Below are 14,360 nucleotides of genomic sequence, written 5' to 3' on the forward strand. Positions count from 1 at the left end.
GTACAGATAGTCCATTTACAGGGCCCCCTAGAGAAGGGTGGGGAGAGACTTAAAACATGGCAGTGGCAGGACTTATTACCTGGGATGGACTGCGCAGGGCATGTCTTGTGAGCAATGCCTGTCATACCTGGGGCACTTGTGCTATCCATTTTCAGCTGAGATGGACTTCTTGTCACACATGCTCCTTGCAGAGATAGCTGATGCCACACTTACTGCTGTCAAGGGTCTGGTCACACGTTCCTGTTACCAATGCAATAGCACATCCACTGCCTCATGTATGAGACACTTTTTTATATTATGATTGATGGTGTCTTAGTTGTGTGTCATTTGCTGCAATGGACTATGTTGGCAGCATGGATGTGTCTCATAGCTGTGGTCCTCACATGTGAAATAGACAGGATATATGTCATTTACACTGTGCATGATGTTGGCTGTACATTCATACCTATCAAATGTGATGTGGCTTTTTCAGTATCCTAATCTGTATTTCGGCAATGAGGCTAAACTCTGATTATGATTCCTAGGGATCATGTGATGCACAAAAAATTACCGGGAGCTTGATTGAGTGATGACGTTAGGTGTTTCATGACATATGATAACAAAGTAGTGATGGTGACTATAGTTAGAAGAAGTTTAGTATGATGTGTTGTCTGCGACACAATCCTGCAGCTGTGTTTGGATGTTCCCCTTCATTTTCACGGACAGCATCCTCCTTTTCCTCCTCTTCAGGCATTTGTGGGTCTGGTTCATAGAGGGGAATGTTCCTCCTTACACAAATGTTGTATAGGATGACACAGGTCAAAATGATCTTGCAGACCATTTCAGGTGAATATAGGAGGCTGCCTCCTGTGATGTCCATGCACCTGAATCTGGAATTCAGGATGCCAAAAGTCCTCTCAACTATGGTGCGTGTCCTACGATGTGCCTCATTATATGCAAGCTCTGCTGCTGTCCTTGGGTTGGCAAATGGGTTCACGATCCATGCCTGGATCCCGTAACCCTGATCAGCTGAAAGAGAAAATGAGGGTAAATATTTGGTTGTTGGTTGCACCTTAATTATCACTTTGCATGACAGTTGTTCTCTTATGTTGTCTGTGACTCTTCGGTGTTTGTGGTATTGTGTGGATTCCTAGGCGTATGTGATGTTCTGTCTGCATTGGGTTGTTTAACTATCAAAACTGGTGTTTGGCTGATTGACCTGATATCTGTAGTATATTTCGCAACTTGCTGTTCAGTGTGTATCTCCCATGCATTATGTAATGTGCAAGAAGTGTCTGTGTGCCTTCACTGGAGGTGACATAGGGGGTCACTACAACATTGGCGCTAAAAGGCGCTTACCGCCGTGCAGAAGACCGCCAATACACCGCCCCGGCCGCGGAATTCCGCCACAGCTATTATGACACACATACCGTAAACCGCCGAAATTCAGACACCCACACAAGTCCGCCACACCAAAGGTCAGTGTTAAACTGGCGAAAACAAAACCTCCACCTCCACGCCAACAGAAACACGCCCATGCTATCACGACCCACGAATCCACGCAGCGGTCTTTCAACCGCGGTATTCCATTGGCGGTACACACCGCTGTGCTCAAAATACACACACATCTCCAAAACACCGCCACAATGGACAATTCCAAATACACACACCTGAGACACATACAAACACCACTCCCACACACCCAACACAATATAAAACACACATCCACATCACCCACAAACCCCTACGACCAGAAATATGGAGGAATCCGAGAGACAGAGAGCACAGCAATAGAGAACCCCACCACACAGAGGCACACAACACCATCACCCACACAAAATCCACGCACAAAACACCACTACACATCACCACACTCATCAACACATACACCAGCCCGCACATCACCCACACCACCCCATGTCACGCCAAAGACACCCCAGGTTTTCCGAGGAGGAGCTCAGGGTTATGGTGGAGGAAATAATCCGGGTAGAGCCACAGCTATTTGGCTCACAGGTGCAGCACACCTCCATAGCTAGGAAGATGGAGATATGGCTAAGAATCGTGGACAGGGTCAACGCTGTGGGACAGCATCCAAGAAATTGGGAGGACATCAGGAAGAGGTGGAACGACCTACGTGGGAAGGTGCGTTCTGTGGTCTCCAGGCACAACATCACGATTCAGCGGACTGGCGGCAGACCCCCACCTCCTCCCCCACAACTAACAACATGGGAGGAGCAAGTCTTGACCATCATGCATCCAGAGGGCCTCGGAGGAGTCAGTGGAGGAATGGACACTGGTAAGTCAAATCTTAACTATCATATCCCCCACCCTACCTGCATGCTATCACACACCCCCACCCTCACCCCCTCCCCTATCACTCCAACTCCTCACTAATGTACTAATAACACAAACCACACATCCCAACACCAAGCCCTGCATGACACAACTAAGCATGGTCACTCCTCACTAAAGCATGCTCACTGCACATACCCATAACAACCCCCTAACCATCATCATACAAACCGCCACACAGGACTGCTTGCACTGGGGTACACACACATCCACCCATTGCACACCATGACACACACACATGCAATAATCATGCTCTTATACCACTGCAGGACCACTACAGAATGTCACCACACAGGAGGGTCCAGACATCTCCACCCCACCCACAGAAGAGGCCCACAGTGACGACAGTAGCTCTGGCCAACTGGATCCAGATGACCAGCCAAGATCATCGTGGGCCTCGGGACAGTCGGTTCCCCTCGCACAGGCACCGCCCAACACTGACCTTCCACCCTCTGGGAACACCAGCACAGCACCCACCCAGCGGGCCCATACCTCCGTACCCAGGACACGTCCATCAGCGGTGTGTCCACCACTACAGGGAACCCAGGCCAACCCACCACCCCAACAACAACAGGGACCTGGGGGCAGTGGTAGTGGGCACACGGTCCAGGGGACAGAGGCACAGGAACACAGGGGAACTGGGAGGGCTGCTCTGCGACAGGGGGCGGACAGGCCAAGGGAACCCACTCTCCACGAGGCCCTCTCCTCCATCATGTGAGCATACCACCACTCCCAGGAGATGATGGCGACGGTCCTGGACAAGTTTCAGGAGACCCAGCGCATGCAGGAGGAACAGTATTTGGGGTTCAGGGAGGAGCTCAGAACCATCAGCTCTGCCCTGGGCACCATCGTACGGGTGCTGAAGGACATACAAATGACCATGAGGGACACCGTGGCACTCCAAGGGGCCCCTGACACTAGCATGGACGATGAACTGCCCCCACCTCCGCCGGCGCTAGTGAACAGGACGCCCCGCCACAGGACCACCACACCAGAACTCCACCCCCTGCAGACGGACAACCACCCCGCAAGCGATCCCTGAGATCCAGGAACAGGACAGAGCAAGATGGAAAGAACCCCGCCAAGAAATGAGACCACCCTGATTGTCCTCCCACTGTCCCACTTAGTAACCCTGTCCATATTCGAACTGCCCAGCTCCACTTGCTATGCCCATATGGGCATTGCACCTGTGTGACTAATAGACGGGACTCTGCCATGGACATTCCTCCACCATCACCCATCACCATTTTGCCACCCCCTCCAATAATTAGCACTTGAATAAACACCCTTGAACCACAAAACAATCTGGAGTCAGTCTGTGATTTAGAAAATTTGTATTAGCAATGACAGTGTCAAAAAGCGTTTTCTCTTGTAATGCCAACATACCTATGTCACACATCACAAGTCCATGAAGGATGCAATCAGATGACACACGTTGGTAACCACACCTGTGAAACCGTAATGGAAAGGGACAACTCAGTTACCAAATACTGGTGCCAATTGACTGCCATGATAGAGGTAGAAGTGTGAAAGTGAATGTAATAGTTAAAAAAAGTGTTCTCACCTGTGTGTCACTGGAAATACTGCCGTATGACTGACTCCCTGTTGTCTATGTCTTCCTCCTCAGCTTCCTCTTCATCACTGTCCACAGGCTCCACAGCTGCCACAAAACCGTCATCTGGACCATCCTCCTGCAGAAAAGGTACCTGGCGTCGCAAAGCCAGATTGTGAAGCATACAGCAGGCAATGATGATCTGGCACACCTTCCTTGGTGAGTAGAATAGGGAACCACCTGTCATATGGAGGCACATGAACCTGGTTTTCAGGAGGCGGAAGGTGCGTTTGATCACCCTCCTAGTCCGCCCATGGGCCTCATTGTAACGTTCCTCTGCCCTGGTCCTGGGATTCCTCACTGGGGTCAATAGCCAGGACAGGTTGGGGTAACCAGGGACCCCTAATAGCCACACCCGGAGCCTCTGGAGTTGACCCATCACATAAGGGATGCTGCTATTCCGTAGGATGTAGGCGTCATGCACAGAGCAAGGGAACATAGCATTTACCTGGGAGATGTACTGGTCTGCCAAACACACCATCTGTACATTCATGGAATGATAACTCTTCCGGTTCCTGTACACCTTTTCACTCCTGTGGGGGGGAACCAGAGCTACATGGGTGCCATCAATAGCACCAATGATGTTGGGGATATGTCCAAGGGCATAGAAGTCACCTTTCACTGTAGCCAAATCCTCCACCTGAGGGAAAACGATGTAGCTCCTTACGTGTTTCAGCAGGGCAGACAACACTCTGGACAACACGTTGGAAAACATAGGCTGGGACATCCCTGATGCCATGGCCACTGTTGTTTGAAACGATCCACTGGCAAGGAAATGGAGCACTGATAGCACCTGCACTTCAGGGGGTATTCCTGTGGGATGGCGGATTGGTGAGATCAGGTCTGGCTCCAACTGGGTACACAGTTCCTGGATTGTGGCACTGTCAAACCTATAGGTGATGATTCAATGTCGCTCCTCCATTGTTAACAGGTCCACCAGCGGTCGGTACACCGGAGGATTCCGCCATCTCCTCAAATGTCCCAGCTGATGGTGCCTAAGAAGGACAACAGCGACCACAGAGTCAACAATTTCCCAGGTATGTACCCACAGCTACAAAGAACACGACACCAAATACATAACTCTTCCTGTATGTGTGTTGACTGTAGGCCTAGGTATGTGTGACGCAGTAGTAAATGAAGCCATGTGGGTCCCTGAAATGGCGGCTGCCTGGCCTCTAAACTGGGACAATGGGATGTGAGGTAACGGCGCTGGCGTTGTACACCGTCGCGGTAGGCGGTCGAAGACCGCGGAGCAATGCTGCATTGGTTAACATTGGACCCTATGGGTCCCAGGAGCCAATGATGAAGTGCGCCGGCGGTGATGATACGCCCCGCCGCCGACGTCACCGCCGCGTATGTGGCCGCCATTTTCTATCTGTTAAATCACTCGATACCTGATCTTCGACAGGAGAGGACCTACACTGCAAGTGCTGCTGTGACCTCTGTCTGGAAGAGACAATGGCTGCTGCGTCTGGGGAAAGGGCCCCTGCCTTCACTGCTCAGGAGTTGGAGAAGCTCATGGACAGGGTCCTCCCCCAGTACACGCTACTCAGCGGTCCTCCAGACCAACAGGTAAGTACACAGGGAGCACGTTGTATGGGCTATGCTGGCTGGAGAGGGCTGGATGTCATAAGGAAGGGGGCAGAGTTCAGGGAACATGAAGGACTGTTAATGCATGTGCCACATGGCAAGGGTAGGGATGTGGGCCACTCACTTCGACGGTGCTGTTGGTAATGACTTCTCTTCTTCCCCTGCACATGTCATGTAAGTCAGCGCCCACCAGAAGAAGGACATTTGGCGTGCCATCGCCAAGGATGTCCGGACCCTGGGGGTCCACCAGAGATGAGGCACCCACTGCCAGAAAAGATGGGAGGACATTCGCCGCTGGACCAAGAAGACGGCAGAGGCTCAGCTCAGGATGGCCTCCCAACGTGGGAGGGGTGCCCGTCGCACCATAACACCCCTGATGTTCCAGATCCTGGAGGTGGCCTACCCGGAGTTGGATGGGGGCTTGAGGGCATCACAGCAGACACAAGGGGGTGAGTACACTCTCATTCTGTGGACTTTGCACGCAGAGGAGGGGTCTGGGTGGGGGAGGAGGGATGTGGGTTTCCCTAGGCCAGGGCAATTTACGTAGGCTTGGCCCCTCCGGAATGCAGGCCATATGGCAGTCCACCCCACATCTGTTGTGTGCCAAGTACAGGTATACATGCCCTTGTGTCATCTATCTGTGCAGATGACCACCATAGCCATGTAGGCCAGATCCCAGGAATTGCATCTGTAGAGGCCAAGAGCACGGCGTAGTGCAGGGGGCTGCTGTGTCTGTAATGTCCACCAACGGTAGCGGTAAGCCATGCACTCAACCTGTCTTTCTTCTGTTCCCCCCCCTTTTTGTGGTATCCCTGTTCTTGTGTGCATCAGCATCATCAGGCGGAGGTACAGTGGCACGGGAGCACAAGGGAGCTGCATCATACATGGCCATGGAGGGCCACACCCCAGACTCTGAATATACCAGTGGGACGGAGGGCGAGGGGAGCTTCACGTCAGTCACCGGATCACCAAACAGCGACACGGACTCGTCCGCCGATGGAAGCTCCCTTGTGGTGGCGGCACCATCTGTGCCCCCCACTTCTACAGGTACAGCTGTCACCTCCCCTACCAGCACCGCCCTCCCAGCAGCCCCTCAGCCTTTGCCCCGTGCCCGCTCACCCAGGAGGGTGGGCATCACCTTTGCCCCAGGCACCTCAGCCCCTGCGACCTCTGCTGCCCTCAGTGAGGAGGCCATTGACCTCCTCAGGTCACTCACTGTTGGGCAGTCTACCATTGTGAATGCCATCCAGGGTGTAGAAAGGGAGTTGCAACACGGTAATGCATTCCTGGAGGGCATTCATTCTGATCAGGCTGCCCTTCATCGAACCCTGCAATCTCTGGCCTCAGCACTGATGGCAGCCATTGTCCCTGTGTCTAACCTCCCCCCTCCAACTTCCTCCACCCAGACCCAGTCCCCTGTACCCCAGCCTATCCCAAGCACACCATCAGACAAGCATGCATACACCTCAACACACAAAAGTAGCTCAGGCAAACATAAGCACCACTCAACCCACAGGCACTCAAACAAGCATCACCCACATACAGACACAGCAACAACCACTGCCACCACTGTGTCCCCCTCCTCGTCGTCTCCCTCCTCCCTCCCGGTGTCGTCTACACTCTCACCTGCATGCACTACATCTACACGCACTAGGACTCGCACCAGAACACCCAGCACCACACCCCGCTCACCTGCACTCACCACCCCCACTACCATTTACACGTCCCCTCTGTCCACTCCCAGTGTGTCTGTGACGCTGTAGGAAAGTACCATCTTGCCTGGCATGTTACCCCCATATTTCACTGTATATATGTTATTTTAGTTGTATGTGTCACTGGGACCCTGCCAGCCAGGGCCCCAGTGCTCATAAGTGTGCCCTGTATGTGTTCCCTGTGTTATGACTAACTGTCTCACTGAGGCTCTGCTATCCAGAACCTCAGTGGTTATGCTCTCTCATTTCTTTCCAAATTGTCACTAACAGGCTAGTGACCAATTTCACCAATTTACATTGGCATACTGGAACACCCTTATAATTCCATAGTATATGGTACTGAGGTACCGAGGGTATTGGGGTTCCAGGAGATCCCTATGGGCTGCAGCATTTCTTGTGCCACCCATAGGGAGATCTGACAATTCTTACACAGGCCTGCCCTTCCAGCCTGAGTGAAATAACGTCCACGTTATTTCACAGCCATTTACCACTGCACTTAAGTAACTTATAAGTCACCTATATGTCTAACCTTTACCTGGTAAAGGTTGGGTGCTAAGTTACTTAGTGTGTGGGCACCCTGGCAGTAGCCAAGGTGCTCCCACATTGTTCAGGGCAAATTCCCCGGACTTTGTGAGTGCGGGGACACCATTACACACGTGCACTATACATATGTCACGACATATGTATAGCGTCACAATGGTAACTCCGAACATGGCCATGTAACATGTCTAAGATCATGGAATTGTCACCCCAATGCCATTCTGGCATTGGGGAGACAATTCCATGATCCCCCAAGTCTCTAGCTCAGACCCGGGTACTGCCAAACTACCTTTCCCGGGGTTTCACTGCAGCTGCTGCTGCTGCCAACCCCTCAGATAGGTTTCTGCCCTCCTGGGGTCCAGCCAGGCCTGGCCCAGGAAGGCAGAACAAAGGACTTCCTCAGAGAGAGGGTGTTACACCCTCTCCCTTTGGAAAAAGGTGTCAGGGCTGGGGAGGAGTAGCCTCCCCCAGCCTCTGGAAATGCTTTGATGGGCACAGATGGTGCCCATCTCTGCATAAGCCAGTCTGCACCGGTTCAGGGATCCCTCAGCCCTGCTCTGGCGCGAAACTGGACAAAGGAAAGGGGAGTGACCACTCCCCTGACCTGCACCTCCCCTGGGAGGTGCCCAGAGCTCCTCCAGTGTGCTCCAGATCTCTGCCATCTTGGAAACAGAGGTGCTGCTGGCACACTGGACTGCTCTGTGTGGCCAGTGCCAGCAGGTGACGTCAGAGACTCCTTCTGATAGGCTCCTTCAGGTGTTGCTAGCCTATCCTCTCTCCTAGGTAGCCAAACCTCCTTTTCTGGCTATTTAGGGTCTCTGCTTTGGGGAATTCCTTAGATAACGAACGCAAGAGCTCATCAGAGTTCCTCTGCATCTCTCTCTTCACCTTCTGCCAAGGAATCGACTGCTGACTGCGCTGGAAGCCTGCAAAACTGCAACAAAGTAGCAACGACGACTACTGCGACCTTGTAACGCTGATCCTGCCGCCTTCTCAACTGTTTTCCTGGTGGTGCATGCTGTGGGGGTAGTCTGCCTCCTCTCTGCTCTAGAAGCTCCGAAGAAATCTCCAGTGGGTCGATGGAATCCTCCCCCTGCAACCGCAGGCACCAAAGAACTGCATCACCTGTCCTCTGGGTCTCCTCTCAGCACGATGAGCGAGGTCCCTTGAACTCAGCAACTCTGTCCAAGTGATTCCCACAGTCTAGTGACTCTTCAGTCCAAGTTTGGTGGAGGTAAGTCCTTGTCTCCCCACGCTAGACTGCATTGCTGGGAACCGCATGTTTTGCAGCTACTCCGGCTCCTGTTCACTCTTCCAGGATTTCCTTTGTGCACAGCCAAGCCTGGGTCCCCGGCACTCTAACCTGCATTGCACGACCTCCTGAGTTGTCCTCCGGCTTCGTGGGACCCTCTTGTGCAACTTCGGGTGAGCTCCGGTTCACTCCACTTCGTAATGCCTGTTCCGGCACTTCTGCGGGTGCTGCTTGCTTCTGAGTGGGCTCTTTGTCTTGCTGGACGCCCCCTCTGTCTCCTCACGCAATTGGCGACATCCTGGTCCCTCCTGGGCCACAGCAGCATCCAAAAACCCTAACCCCGACCTTTGCAGCTAGCAAGGCTTGTTGGCGGTGTTTCTGCACGAAAACACTTCTGCACGACTCTTCACGACGTGGGACATCCATCCTCCAAAGGGGAAGTTTCTAGCCCTTGTTCTTGCAGAATCCACAGCTTCTACCATCCGGTGGCAGCTTCTTTGCACCCACAGCTGGCATTTCCTGGGCATCTGCCCACTCCCGACTTGATCGTGACTTTTGGACTTGGTCCCCTTGTTCCACAGGTACTCTCATCTGGAAATCCATCGTTGTTGCATTGCTGGTGTTGGTCTTTCCTGCAGAATTCCCCTATCAAGTCTTCTGTGCTCTTTGGGGAACTTAGGTGCACTTTGCACCCACTTTTCAGTGTCTTGGGGTGGGCTATTTTTCTAACCCTCACTGTTTCTTTACAGTCCCAGCGCCCCTCTATGAGGTCACATAGGTTTGGGGTCCATTTGTGGTTCGCATTCCACTTCTAGAGTATATGGTTTGTGTTGCCCCTATCCCTATGTGCCCCCATTGAATTCTATTGTGACTATACATTGTTTGCACTGTTTTCTATTGCTATTACTGCATATTTTGGTATTGTGTACATATATCTTGTGTATATTTGCTATCCTCATACTGAGGGTACTCACTGAGATACTTTGGCATATTGTCATAAAAATAAAGTACCTTTATTTTTAGTATATCTGTGTATTGTGTTGTCTTATGATATTGTGCAAGTGACACTAGTGGTACTGTAGGAGCTTCACTCGTCTCCTAATTCAGCCTAAGCTGCTCTGCTAAGCTACCTTTTCTATCAGCCTAAGCTGCTAGACACCCCTCTACACTAATAAGGGATACCTGGGCCTGGTGCAAGGTGTAAGTACCCCTTGGTACTCACTACAAGCCAGTCCAGCCTCCTACAGACGTCCCCTCCCAAAGTACACAAACGCGGGCACCCACACACCCAACCTCCATCCACCTCACGACAGCCTTCAGTACCTGCACCTGCACCCAAATCACCTAAAGTTACACCTCCTACAACCACCTCCAATTCCTCCACTCCCAGACCCCCTCCAGCTACCCATCCCAGTCTTCGTCAGAAACTCTTCCTCAGCAACGTTGACCTCTTTGCCACCACCCCCACCCCTCCAATTCATAGGTCCCGTACTAGCACCTCAGCCAAAAAGTCCAGTACCAGTGGTGCATGTTAAAGGTGTGAGGAGTGCACCGGCCACCAGGGCAGCCAGTGTGACACGGAGCCAAAGCACTGCCAGTCCACCCCCTGTAAAGCACCTTAAGTTGGAAAGTGGCCGACGGGACAGGGTGAAGACTTCTGGCGGAAAAACTGCTCACACGGGTCCTGGGGGGAGTGCCCAGTCAGCTGTGACTCCTCCAAAGGCGGTGAAGGGCCAGAAGAAGTCTCCAAAGTCTGGTAAGAGCAGCACGGCAGAGAAGGGCGCCATCCTCCCCGGCGGCCGGGACGCGACCACCAGCACTGTCGTCACTGGTCCGGAGACCACCACCAGAGTCAGTGCCCTGGAGGGCAGCAGTATCGTCACTGGTCAGGAGACCACCGCCAGAGTCAGTGCCCTGGAGGGCAGCAGTATCGTCACTGGTCAGGAGACCACCGCCAGAGTCAGTGCCTTGGAGGGCCCTGGCAGCCACAGCCCCGCTGGGCAATGAGGGACCGCCATGCCACACACCAATGCACAGGTCACAGACAGCAAAGTCAAGCACCGCTGAACAGGGAAAAGCACCGCTAAACAGGGCAAAGACCACCATGGCAAAGCACCGCTGAACAGGTCAGAGACCGCCATGGTGAAGACCGCTGAACAGGGCAAAGCACCGATAAACAGGGCAAACACCGCCATGGCAAAGCACCGCTGAACAGGTCAGAGACCGCCATGGGGAAGACCGCTGAACAGGGCAAAGCACCGCTGAACAGGGCAAAGACCGCCATGGCAAAGCACAGCTGAACAGGTCAGAGACCGCCAAGGTGAAGACAGCTGAACAGGGCAAAGCACCGCTGAACAGGGAATAGACTGCCAGATCAAGCATCGTCAGCCCATGTTGGTGGAGAAGTGTGGCTCAATGGTTAGAGCGGCAGACCCTGAAGCAGAGATCTGGCTCAAGACCAGGGTTCAAGTCCCGCTTCGGCAGGTCTTGGGCTCAATTCCCCTTGACCAGATAATTCTCGCCTCGGTGCCTAATCTAATTCATGGGTCCCACTCTGCAACTCTGGGCAATAGCTTGCTTAATCTCCACAACGGCCCCAACAGCGCTTGGATGCCTGGCTTCACCCTGGGGGTGCTCAGGAGTGGGCGCCTCACAGGGAAAAGCCAGGAGGGGTTCCATAGCGGTATGAGTACAGCGCCTTGAGACCCTAACGGGTGAGTAGTGCGCTATACAAGTGCTAATTTACATTTTACATGTGCAGCTGGGACAGTGACGGAACAGGGACCGTCACGGGGAGCCTGATGCACTCTGGGCACCAGTCCCCCTCCAGAACCAGTGGAGACCTGCATCCACTTGAGAGACTGTGGCTTTGCACTCCCCAGGATGGTACAGTGGGCAAACCACCCACTGTAGAGACTTGAGAGAATGTGGCTTTGCACTCCCCAGGATGGTACAGTGGGCAAACCACCCACTGTAGAGACTTGAGAGACTGTGGCTTTGCACTCCCCAGGATGGTACAGTGGGCAAACCACCCACTGTAGAGACTTGAGAGACTGTGGCTTTGCACTCCCCAGGACCAAGCAGTGGGCAAACCACCCACTGGAGAGACTTGAGAGACTGTGGCTTTGCACTCCCCAGGATGGTACAGTGGGCAAACCACCCACTGTAGAGACTTGAGAGACTGTGGCTTTGCACTCCCCAGAATGGTACAGTGGGCAAACCACCCCCTGTAGAGACTTAAGAGACTGTGGCTTTGCACTCCTCAGGATGGTACAGTGGGCAACCCACCCACTGTAGAGACTTGAGAGACTGTGGCTTTGCACTCCCCAGGATACATCAATGTGCATGGAGCCCCATCGTGGATCTGGCGTGGTGCAGTCATCCGGCTGAGGTGCCCTCCCTTCCCTTCCCCCTGAGGTGCCTGTTGTATTTCTATCTGATGCCCCTGCAGTGTTCTCTCCGTTCCAGGACAGGTATCTAGTGTGGGCCTCGCCCATGAATTTTGGGCCCAGTGGTCCACGGACATTGAAATGTGCATACCTGTACTACTAATCGTGATGTATATATTTGGAATGTGTATATATTGATGTATATATGTGCTTACTGATTTTTGATACATTACAATGGTTGAACGCATTTCCTTTTGTCTTAGCATTCTTCCGGGGGGTTGGGGGTTGTTACTGTGATGTTCGGAAGTGCATTGGTGTATGTGTTGTAGTGGGTGAGGGTCGGGTTGGGGGTGGGGGTGTGCGTGTGTGTCCCCCTGACTTTTGCCTCCCCCTCCCCTATGTCATAGGTGCAGTACTCACCGTTGTCTTTGGCGCCTACGTTGCTGATGTTCGTAGAAGAGCAGGTAGACAAGCGCAGGGAGTATTTGTAGTTCGGGCTCCATGGTGGCCTCCTTCCTCGTGGACTGTCTTAAGGTGAGCGTTTTCCCATTGCAAAAGCTGTTTCCGCTGTGTTTTTATCCACGGTGAATCCGCCCCGGAAAAGGTGGCGGATTAGCGGGTTGTGATAATGTGGGCGGTACATTGTCTCCCGTCTGTCTGTTGGCGGTGACCGTCGCGCTGCTTGTCTGTACTGCCATGGCGGTCCAGGTGTTAAAGTGGCTGTCTATGTTGGCGGTTTCCGCCACGTCATAATTCCCTTTTGTTGTCCGCTGGCCTCTTTAACACCGTCCGCCAAGGTTGTAATGACCACCATAATACTTCCACACACACAATCAATTCCACTGTGGTGGTAACACGGTTGCAGTATATGGGCTGAACATCCCATCCAATCTGACATATGTAATTGCATGTGCAATGCAACAGTGAGGCCCTATGATTTGGCTAAGGGGCAATGCACAACACATCTCCATAAGTTGGCAGGACTTAAGTGTTCACAATTGACAATGCACAATTATCCCATGTGTGACAAGTTCTATGCAAACCTATTTTTGTGCCCTCACCGAGTTGGCTCATGTGCAAACATGTACCTACACAGGTAAGCTGGCTTACTTGGTTGTGGGGCGAAGGTTTTAGTGACAGAAGGTCCTTGTGCCTCTACATCTGTTATGTATATGTGGAATTGTCTCAATCCATATGTGTAGCAGTGTGCACTTTGCATTAGTGTCACATCCACATGTTTTTATAGCAAAATCTACTTCCTTATTGCTAGCGGGCAATGTCACCCCAGGAGTGATGTGAGGTGTTGGTACTGCCTCAATGATTCCATGTCACCTTCATTGGAGTCAGCATCGTCATGCTATGTGTCTCATGGTGTTTGACCTGCAGCAAAACACATTACACACCCCTCACACAGGACGTATTGGTTGGAAGGGTGGGTGATTGAGTGTTATTGATGTGATATTGAAAGGTTCATCTTCCAAGTTGTACTGCCAGTTAAGGCCATGTCATTGTCACTGTGTGGTTCTAAATTGGTCCCGTGTGGCTCTGGGGAGGCATCTGTTGTTAGTTGCATCTGTCATTTGTCCATAGGTGTGTATCCCATTGGGTCAGGATAGCAAACATGACTACCAGTGTCACAACCTCAGTGTCTTCATGGCCACGTGTCAATGTAGTGGTGTATGTGTTGTGTGTCCTAACAGGGTTGCTGTGCTGTGTGTAAATTCCTAGGTTTCTGTCCTTACCAACAAGTAGGCCATTGCCATATCGTCCATCCTGGAATTGCTGATTGATGGTGCTGTGGCGGAAGATGAATGAATCATGTACACTCCCAGGGTACTTTGCCACGATGTTGCTGATCAATCCACTGTGAACCACAATGGCCTGCACATTGATGGAGTGTGTGTGCTTCCCGGTGTGGTGTAGATGCTCCGTTG

The sequence above is a fragment of the Pleurodeles waltl genome, chromosome 2_1 (genome assembly GCF_031143425.1).
Source record: "Pleurodeles waltl isolate 20211129_DDA chromosome 2_1, aPleWal1.hap1.20221129, whole genome shotgun sequence".
NCBI classification, from domain to species: domain Eukaryota; kingdom Metazoa; phylum Chordata; class Amphibia; order Caudata; family Salamandridae; genus Pleurodeles; species Pleurodeles waltl.